The following is an 11,035-nucleotide window of genomic DNA, read 5'->3' on the forward strand; positions in this document are numbered from 1 at the left end:
TGTGTTCAGGTGTTATAACACTAAAGGAATAAAGTAATAGGTAATCTGCTTCATATATTATAGAACATACATCTAAATAGCTAAATTTAAATAAAATCACAAATGCATCAGAATTAACAGCAACAAAGGTAAGCCTGCTATTTCTGTCCCCTTCCTGCCCCATCTTTGAGGAGGTTGAGAGAGAGGGGAGAAGGAGAGAAATTGAAGTTGCAATTGGATTGGACTGAATTATCATAATTGAAGGATCTACAAGTTCTGAGATTAATTTGACCATCCTGTTTTAAAACACAAGCCAGGCCCTTCTTCTTTGGCTGCACGTATTCATCTTCTGTAGCACATCATCATTTCCTGTCACACGCCAGGTACTATATATTTTACTTATTTATTATGTTTTATTTACTGTCTTCCTCTCTCACCTCTACCTTCATCTCCAAATGTAAACTCCACAAGAGTAAGGATCTTTGTTTCTAACCGCTGTTTCCCTAGCATCTAGAATTACACTATCTACTTTGTAGCCCTACCTTACTTGTGACTACTTGCTGCTGCTGCTGCTAAGTCGCTTCAGTCGTGTCCGACTCTTCGAGACCCCATGGACTGCAGCCTACCAGGCTCCTCTGTCCATGGGATTTTCCAGGCAAGAGTACTGGAGTGGGGTGCCATTGCCTTCTCCCACTTAACTTTAACTTAATTACAAAAAAATCTAAAACTCAGTGCTTCAGTTGTACTAGCCACAAGGAGGTGCTCAAGAGTCACCTATGGCTAGTGGCTACCATGTTAGCTTTCTTGCTTGCCTCATTTTTATAGTAAACGAATTAACTTGATCTCAATGACAGGAATTTAAAATGTTAATTCTGTGTACCCTGATAAAAAATAGGAACATTTGCTTATTCAGCCAACAAATACTGATTGACCATCAATGGTGTACTAGGTAAACCAGTGAAGAAGGCTGACCAAGGTCTCTGCTGTCATATCGTAGCCAGGAAGGCTGACATAAATATGTAAACAGGTTTGGCGAGAGATCTGCAAGCTCCGAGGGCCCAGGAGCAGGTCTGTTCCTTCCCTGAGGTAGCTCACATGCATGAGATAGCGCCCCCTGAAGGTGCTCAGTGAATGTGTTGCTGCTGCTGCTGCTCAGTCGCTTCAGCTGTGTCTCTGTGCGACCCCATAGACGGCAGCCCCCCAGGCTCCTCTTCCACAGGATTCTCTTGGCAAGAACACTGGAGTGGGTTGCCATTTCCTTCTCCAAGTGAATGTGTTGAGTAAATGATAAGTCATTTCAGGCAGTGGTGGAGTGGGCAGGTGGGCGTCACGAGATGTGAAAGTGACTGAAGAAGTCCCTTAGCTCAACAAGTGAGCTAAGTTGAGCTAAGTTAGGAAGATGTGAAGGAGCCAATCATATGACAATCTTTGCGAAGGATGTTCCAGGGACGAGAATGTGCTGTGCTTAGACGCTCAATCGTGTCTGGCTCTTTGCAACCCCATGGACTTTGTAACCCGCCAGACTCCTCTGTCCGTGGGGATTCTCCAGGCAAGAATACTGGGGTGGGTGGCCATGCCCTCCTCCAGGGGATTGTCAAAGCTAGTCCAGCAGGGCTGTACAGAGAACAGGAAGAAAACTTAGGTTACTGGGGTGCAGTGGGCAAGGGGTGCAGAGAGGTAGGGAAGGCCGTCAGAGCAGTAGGCAAGGGCTGGTCATTTACCACACTGATGCCTGTTTCTTAGCCCTGCACAGACCCCACCCGGTAAGATTTTCTCTTCCTTCTATCAGTGTCTGTGGAATAGACTCTTTCTTATATTGGCTCTTGTGTAATAGGGATATCTTTCGGTTGGTACTTTATCTGGGTAGTGTTACTGGGCTGTGTTGGGTTAATTTTGTGAGGTTTGATACAGTGATAAAGTGAAATCTTGCCCTCTGGGGGCAAAATTTCTAAGTGCAAGGGGGAGACTTCAAGATTTTAAATTGGTGGGAAAAAAGTGACCTAAATTAAGTTACTAAGGATCATGTTGGTGGTTGAGTAAAGAAAACATTGTGGGAGAGTGAGAATGAGGGGACGGAGACAGGGTAGATAACTGCTGAAGCAGTCAAGGCCCAAGACAATGAGAGCCTGGACTCGGGGTCTGGATGGCGGGACGAGAGATGGCAGAACCCCCAGCAGTCTTTTGGTAGAAGTACGTGCATGTGTGTGAGCACTCTCTCTCACACACACGCCATACACACCACACATACACCATACTACACACGGCACAGACACACCACACCACACCTACCACACACACACACACACACACACCATACCACACACACCACACATACCACCCACCACACATACCACACACCCACCACACACACACCCAGCACACCACACATACCATGCACACCACACACACACACCATACCACACACACCACACACACACACACGCCACACATACCATACCACACACCACACCCACCACACACACCATACCACACACACCATATACACATACACACCACCACACACACACCCACACATGCCACACATACCACACCACCACACACACCATACCACACACCACACCACATACACCACACACACCACACCACACACCTTCTTCACACACACACACACACGCATCCTCCACACCAGAGACTGTACATACCCACTACACCCACCATACCTCACACCCTCCTCATACATACACACACACACGCCCCCCCACATCAGAGACCACACACACACACACAGACATCACACTACATACTGCCTCACACACACACACAGAGCACACACATCCCCACATCAGAGACCACACACACCCACTACACCTCACACCCTCCTCATACACACACACACACACTCCACACCCTCTTCACACACACACATAAACACACACCACACACACACTCCTCACATCAGAGACCACACACACTCACTACACCCACACCTCATATCTTCCTCATGAACACACACACACCCAGCACCACACCACACACCCTCTTCACACACACGCGCGCGCCCGCGCACATGCTGCGTTCATATTTTATATGACATGAGATTATTCTTGCCTCCAGAGGGCACTTGAACATTACAAATGCCTCCAAGGGTCAGAGCAAACTAACTCAGACAGAGAAGCTGTTTCCCTGAGGTTTTAATTTGAGGGACCAGGAAAGCAGAGAAAACAACCTTAACTGAAGCTGCAGCCTTTGCTTACTGGAACTTAAAATCCTCTTCTTTTAAAAATTAAACTTGCAAAAGCTCATATAATAAGCCAGCAATTTGGGCTTTGAGGCATGACTGTAAGTTAGTGAAATGATACAGCCGTCCTCCCACTGGACGAACATGAGAGAGGGAGTCTGACCAGTGGAGGAGGGATGGGACAGCTTCCCTGCAGAGGAGCCTGACCAACAGGCCAGGCCTAGGCCTGGGTGCCGGGAGCCAACACACGAGACCCTACCCATAACAAGGCCATGAGGGAGAAAACCTGATGGGCAAGACGAATCAGGTTTTCAGGGGTTTCGAAAAAGTCACCTCACGAGACCCTACCCCTAACAAGGCCGTAAGGGAGAAAACCTGACGGGCAAGGCGGATCAGGTTTTCAGGGGTTTTCGAAAAGGCCAGCTCACGAGATCCCACCCATGACAAGGTCACGAGGAGAAAGCCTGACAGGCAAGGCAGATCAGGTTTTCAGAGATTTCGAAAAGCTGCCCCCGGCTCTCACCTTAAAGATGATATCTGTCTTTCTGATGCCTGCCTCAATGGACTACTCCCTAATTTCTCTGACACAGGCAGGAAGGCCTTCCCTGATCTCTTCCCAAATAAGAATCAATTTAGAACTTTAATCAATAAGTTTCCCAGGTGGTGGTATTTTATGAGATTATTCAGGGTGAAAGGAATGTTTTAATTTAAACTCCTTTGCTGGTAGTTTGTTAGCCAAATGCATTTATGCGCTTGGTACTAATATGCATGATTGCTTATAATATCCTAATCATAAAATAGCATAAAGAACCTGATTATACAAAAGCCCTAATAGACAGAGCCTTTTTAAGGGGTAAAGGAGTCCTATTAGAAAACATAAGAAAAATTATTCTATAGGTGGTTATTGGGTTGTGATTTGCTTGCTGTGTTAATGCTTGCTGTATTTTTGCCTTTAATGTGCTAAGGTTGTGTTATAAAAACCATTGTTAATATAGTTAAAAATCTAGAGAAATAAGAACTTAGCCTTAGTGTGGTAACAATGAGATGGTTGTTAATTGTCAGTCAGGAGTGCTAGGCAGAAGCTGCCTCACCAAAGTCGCAGAGTCAGTATGGGGTAAACTTCTTAGATAAATGCAACGGACAACTTTTGCAGAAAGATTAATTTTTGTAAGAATATAATTCTACTCTGTACTATTTCCCTATGACACTGTTACCTTTCAGTTAAGGTCACCATGAAAATGGAAAATAGGTTTACAATCACCTGCATAAAATGTTAATAGCCCCAAGGCCAGAAGATCATGTACTAAGAATTACTATAGAATTAGAAAGCAAAAAAATCCTGCTTTTCCTAAAAATCAAAATGATGTAATACTAATCCTGTGTAATCGTTAATAAGCATCTTGCACCTTAAAAACGTTCTGTGAAAGGGTATAAAACTGGTTGTCAAAAAGTAAAACACAGACTTGGCCCTATCAAGGCTGGTCTCATGTGTCTTCTCTCTCTCTCTCGCTGACGCCGTTCATCCTGAGGGTACCCCCTGGATCCTGCCGAGGCTGGACCCCGGCACCCGGCAAGGCCCGAAGCGAGGCGGCGGCTCCGAGAAGCCTGATGGCAGCAGAGAGACTGGCACCTGGAGAGAATGAGTATGGGAAGGCGTGGGGTAGGGAGCCAGGGAAATTTCAGATGCTGCAGAACATGGCCTGGGGAACAGTTCTGCCTGGAAACATCTCTGTCACCTCCAGAAATCACTTGCTAAGTGCTGTCAACATAATTCTCTGTCTTCTGCTGGGCAACACCCACTAGAATTATACAATGCTGGTCTTTGATAAACTGGAAGTCCGAAGAACCTTTACATACAAATATACTGAGAATGAGAGAAGGGAATGGCAACCCACTCCAGTTTTCTTGCCTGGGAAATCCCATGGACAGAAGAGCCTGCTGGGCTATAGTCCATAGTGTCACAAAGAGTCAGAAACAACTGAGCAACTAACACACACACACATGCTGAGAATGAGTCATTTTACAGAGAGGGCAAAGGCAAGCATCTAGACGGTCTGATTTGAAGGGCTCAAAACCACTTCCTCTCCCGTCTCATCCTGTGTACACGGTGCGGCTGCAGGCCTCACAGTCCCCTCCCCCTCTCCCGTCCTTGGTTTTGGGCGCTGAAGACTGAACAGACTCGTGTCTCCTGGGGGCTCCTCCACCAGGGTGCCCACAGGAGCTGGTGCAGGTGTCACTTTGCACGATTGCCCTGGGTGTCTTGTCCTATTACTTCTAACCTACTTGGGGGCCCGCCCAGATCGTTAGCCTCTCGAAGCAGGAATGAATTCTTACTAATTTTTGTATTCTAAGGGGACTAAAACCTTGTTTTTAGATAATAAGTGTTCCATGTTTATATTGATCCCATACATCCGTATTTATTTTATATAAATTCACATATATAGTCATCTATTTTAGGCTGTGTTTGATGTTTGATACTCTAATTTGCCCTGGTCTATAAACTTGACTGGGCTTCCCTGGTGGCTCAGATGGTAAAGAATCTGCCTGCAATGCAGGAGACATGGGTTCAGTCCCTGGGTTGGGAAGATCCCCTGGAGGAGGGCATGGCAATCCACTCCAGCATTCTTGCCTGGAGAATCCCCATGGACAGAAGAGGCCAGTGGGCTAAAGCCCATGGGGTTGCAAGGAGTTGGACATGACTGAGTGACTAACCACACAGCACAGCAGATTAGCGGGAAATATATGTACATACAGGGAGAAAGATAAAAGTTTCCCACTGTGGAAGGTGTGGAGACCAAACTGCTCTTCCTCTAAGTCTGAAGGAAGAAGACAAATATTACATCTCTGCCATGCACACAGCCATGCCCCACCCAGACCAAGAAAGAAACCTCAGAACAAGCTTTGCCTTGGGTGAGTAGTCCTGTCTCACTCTCCTCTTCCTTCTGTACCTTTAGCTTGTACATTGCCTGATTTAACACTTTTGCTAGAGGACTCGCAGTTAGCTGCGAGTTAGCAGTTAGCTAAAACCGATAGATAAGTGAGTTGATTCTTCAGGCTTATTCACAAAGAGCAAACTTCAGTGCAGCTGTGCCTCTGGAGACTTGGCTTAGTTGGATTTCCAAATATTGACTGTTCCTGTTCCATGTTCCATGGTGTCATGATCTGCTGTGACACATAATTATCCAATTATGCGTTGGATCATCCTGACGTCATTCCTGACATCTGAGAGACATCGAGAGCAGACATGTGTTCTTCAAGGGGAAGGAGGGGGTAGGGGAGGGATGGACTGGGAGTTCAGGATTAGTGGATGCAAACTATTATATATAGGATGGATAAACAACAAGATCTTACTGTACAGCACTATATTCAATATCCTGTGATAAACCATAATGGGAAAGAATACGAAAAAGAATATATATATGCATATGTGTGTATATATATAACTGAATCACTTTACAGCAAAAATTAACACAACATTGTAAATCAACCACAGTTCATTTTTTAAAAAAATACATTTTTTAAAAAAGAAAATTAAGTGAGATAACAGATATAAATTGTTCAGTGCTCAATATGGCAGTTAATGTTATTATCAGTAATTACTACACTGGAGGTATATATGGCACCTTCGGATTTTGTGGGAAAAGTTTTACTTTTCTGTACTCTTTTGCAAAGAAGCATTGAAAGTTGATTTAGAGTTGATTTTAGGAAAAAGGATTATTTTGCACATCAAATTAAGTACACTGATTCTATGAAGTGGAAATACGAAATCATCAATCCTGGGTATTCAACAAAGTCGACCAATACATAAAATAAACAACAAAATCCTACTTTATTTATTTATTTGTTTTTGACCATAACACTCGCTTATAGGATCTTAGTTCCCTGACCAGGGATTGAATCTAGGTCCCCAGCGTTGAGAGAGCTGAGTCCTAACCACTGGACTGTCAGGGAATTCCCAACAAAGTCCTAATTCGTAGTCCAAGAAACTAGATTCAATATCTTATGATAAACCATAATGGGAAAAAATTATGTCCACTGACCATGAAAATAAAATAGAAAATTGCATAGCTAAAATAAATATATTGGTATCAATGAAAACTAGTATATAATAGACAACGAGGCAACATATTTATTGGCAAATGAAGTCACATATACAGGTGATGCTAGTGCCTGAAAGCAATTCATAATCTAGATTATATTTGGTTGCCTATGAAGTATATGCAGACAGAGCAAGTCTGATGTAAAGTGGAGTAAAACAAGCAGCAAACTTTTCAATGAATCTGTCAGCAAGTAGCCACAGTACCTGTAAAATAGCTGTGCTGTGACATTTGTGCTGTGACATTTCACCCTCCTGGAACTGGGGAGAAGTGGCTTTTCTATCTGTCCTATTGTGGTCCACTAGCAGGAACAGGTCGGCAGCAGATGTTAGGTTAGCATAATATCTCTAAATTTTCCTGAACCTTTCAAGGTGTATTACTCATTTAGATATTTCCCAGATCTATCATTTACTCAGATCTAAGGTGTGTCATAAAATTAGCATAATAATTTTTGTTTAAAACTTATTTTTTGACTGTGCTGCACAGCTTGAGGGATCTTAGTTCCCTAATCAGGTGTTGAACTCCAGCCCCATGCAGTGGAAGCATAGAGTCCTAATGACCACTAGAGAAATTCCTATGCTCAGTGGTTGCAGTCAAATCCAGCTTTTTGCGACGCTGTGGACGGTGGCCCGCCAGTCTCCTCTGTCCATGGGATTTTCTAGGCAAGAATATTGGAGTGGGTAGCCATGCCCTTCTCCAGGGCATCTTCCTGACCCAGATATCAATCCATGTCTCCTGTGTCTCCTGCATTGCAGGCAGATTCTTTACCATTGAGCCACCAGGGAAGTCCCTAGCATAGCAATTAAATAATGTAGGAAATGAATCTGGGGTAGATTAGGTATTATGGGAAGGAAGTTTATGAACATGAACTGATATGGCAAGTACCATTAAGCTAAGCTACTTTTAAAATATTTTTTGTTGCTCTTTGGTAATACTGTATAATTTATCCTGTTTCACTATTTCTATGTAATTTTTAATACTATGCGTAACAGTTTTTCAGCTTAGTGAATCACCAGTTATCGAATCCCACTTTGAGCTCATTAGCTAACACATTTCAAATGATTGTTTATTCAGGGAGTGCCTTGGAATTAGGGTAGTATACATAATTTGGGTGGAGTGTGTGTGCGTGGGTGTTTTACGTGGAAATATATATAACTCATACTGGACTCTAAGCAGCTATCAACACAGGCTTCAAATACTGGGTGCTGGCAGCCAGCCCCGCCCTTCCCCTCTGTAACCGGTGACACTGGAGGGCAGTTCTAATTCTCAAAGCTGGTCCTTCCTGCCTGCCCATCCTGCTACGGAGAGCCAAGAATGCCTATCTGTGTGTCAGGATATGACCCCTGCTAAACTCTCAGGCTGGCCTCTCCCAAGGATGTGCCATAATCAGAACATTTGAAAAACTCTTCTCAACATCAAATGCTAAGTATTCATATGGCTTCACACGACAGTGGAATGCAATATCAATCTTCCTTTTACTTAGACTTCCACCTTTGAATTATAGATTCCAGAGGTCTGCAGCACCATGAATTGACTGATTTTAAAAAAAATTCTTTCATTTTCTTTAGCACCTGCATGTAAAAATATATTATAGTTCTTTTTAAAAAACAACAATATATTCTCTCTAAAATATCTGATAAGGGTTGACTGATGAAAGTTCACTCTAGGTCCAGAAGTAGGAGTGCCACATTTGACATCATAAGACATCCTTCTAAAGGACATCGTTTAATAGCCTTCTAGATAATTTAACATTCTCACCCAAAATTGTTTTCTGCAGGAGTTTTGGAGGTGGCAATGCAAAATTTTTGCACCCAGAAGGGTACAAAATTCTATATGGATTGAAATATGAAGTCTTTAAAAGACCATCAGGAAGGTTGGAAATGGGGGGAAAAAACCCAGCAGAACATACTGGTAAGGTGAATGGACTTAATTAAAAGTGTGCTTGGATGTGGTAGCAAATCTTCAAAGATGGTCCTGCCTCCTGGAATAAGCAATGCATCCTGGAATTTGAAGGGAAATGTAATTCCCTCCAGTGGTTCAGTGGTAAAGTATTCACCTGTCAGTGCAGGAGACACAGGTTCGATCCCTAGGTCAGGATGATCCCCTGGAGGAGGACATGGCAACCCACTCCAGTATTCTTGCCTGTATAATCCCATGGAGAAAGGAGCCTGGCAGGCTACAGTCTGAAGGGTCGCAAAGAGACGGACATGAGTGAAGCAATTTAGCACGCACATGCATAGTTCTCTCCCTTAGAATATGGGCTGGCCCTGCAACTCATTTTTTTTTCCCCAATAGAATATCATAAAAGTGATGCTAGGTGACTTCCAATGCTAGGTCATAAAAAGCTGTGCAACTTTAGCCCACATCTGTAGAATCCTCATTGCAAGGCAAGCCAGCTACCAGGTAAGAAATTCAAATTACCTAAGGTGCCATGCTGTGAGGAAGCCCAAGCTAGCCAAGTAGAGAGGTAGAGGGAAGGAAAAGGATCTGTTTTCCATCTACCCATAATAGCTTCATTGGCTGGGCCTCTGTAAATAAGACTGGCAAAACATGGGTTAAAAAGAGAAAAACAGAAATTTGTTAACACACGCATCATGCATACATATGGGAGCACTCAGAGTAACTCAAAAGAGTGGTTATAATTCTGGGTTACAGAGCATCATAACAAAAAGCAGTACATTTTTAGAGATGGGACAAAACCATAGCAAATGATTTGAGTTTCTAGGGCAGCATATTGTAAGAAGGTAAATATACATGGGAATTAATGAAAGATAGAGGTTAGTGAGTAAAGTTGGTTATGTGGATTCCTTTTGAGCCATCTCTGGGCCAACAAGTGTCTAGAGTTGTCTTCAGTGATTAGTTTTTGTCCTTCCTGGTAGAGGAGGGAGGAGACATCTTTGCAAATTTATATCCTGCTTTTGAGCAAACACAGGGAGGGCAGAGAGGTTGGTGTGTGTGTGTGTGTGTGTGTGTGTGTGTGTGTGTGTGTGGTATGTATTTGCTGCTTCTTAAATGCTTACAGCTCAAATTAATCTTTACACCAAAGTGGCATATTTTGGGCTGGCATATTCTGCTATATCTCAGAGGCCATGTGGACAGAGAGTGGGGTGGGGGAGAATTGCCCAGTCAGCCTGTATCTTTCAGTTATTCCATCTAAGCCATCAAATATATGAATGAAAAACTGTTTTGGACATCCAGTTCAGACTAACTGCTATCTGACTTCGACCACATGAGAGACCTCAAGCAGGAACCACCCAACTCAGCCCAGTCAACCACAGAACCATGAAAGGTAATAAATTGCTGTTTTAAGCCATTAAGTTAAATTTTGGGGGTGGTGTGTTATGTAGCAGTCAGTAACTGGAAAACAGAATGGTTGTTTTTTTTTTTTTCATTTTCATGGCAGGCTTGTCGAGTCAATTAGTGTAGAATTTCATGAGACATTTAGGATAAAGTCACTGATGTATATCTGGACCTCTTTCAGTTGATTTACCGCCTCTTGCCAAAGGCATTCGGCTCTAGAAAGTGCATTTCAAGGGGGCAGGGAAGAAAATGACCAGTGAATCGACACCAGAGAAAAGGAGGAGGAAAACATTTTCTCTTAGGCCATGCTTTTGTTGCTTTCATAAATGATTGCTGTGGACAGTTGCACAAGTTATGGTTTTTCAAAGGACAGGTCTATTTTATTTTTCTTAGAATGTACTGAAGTTCTCTTACAGTTTAATTTGTGGCCAGTTAGAACTACTGTATTAATTATCTTTAT

The sequence above is a fragment of the Dama dama genome, chromosome 30, assembly GCF_033118175.1.
Source record: "Dama dama isolate Ldn47 chromosome 30, ASM3311817v1, whole genome shotgun sequence".
In the NCBI taxonomy this organism is placed as follows: domain Eukaryota; kingdom Metazoa; phylum Chordata; class Mammalia; order Artiodactyla; family Cervidae; genus Dama; species Dama dama.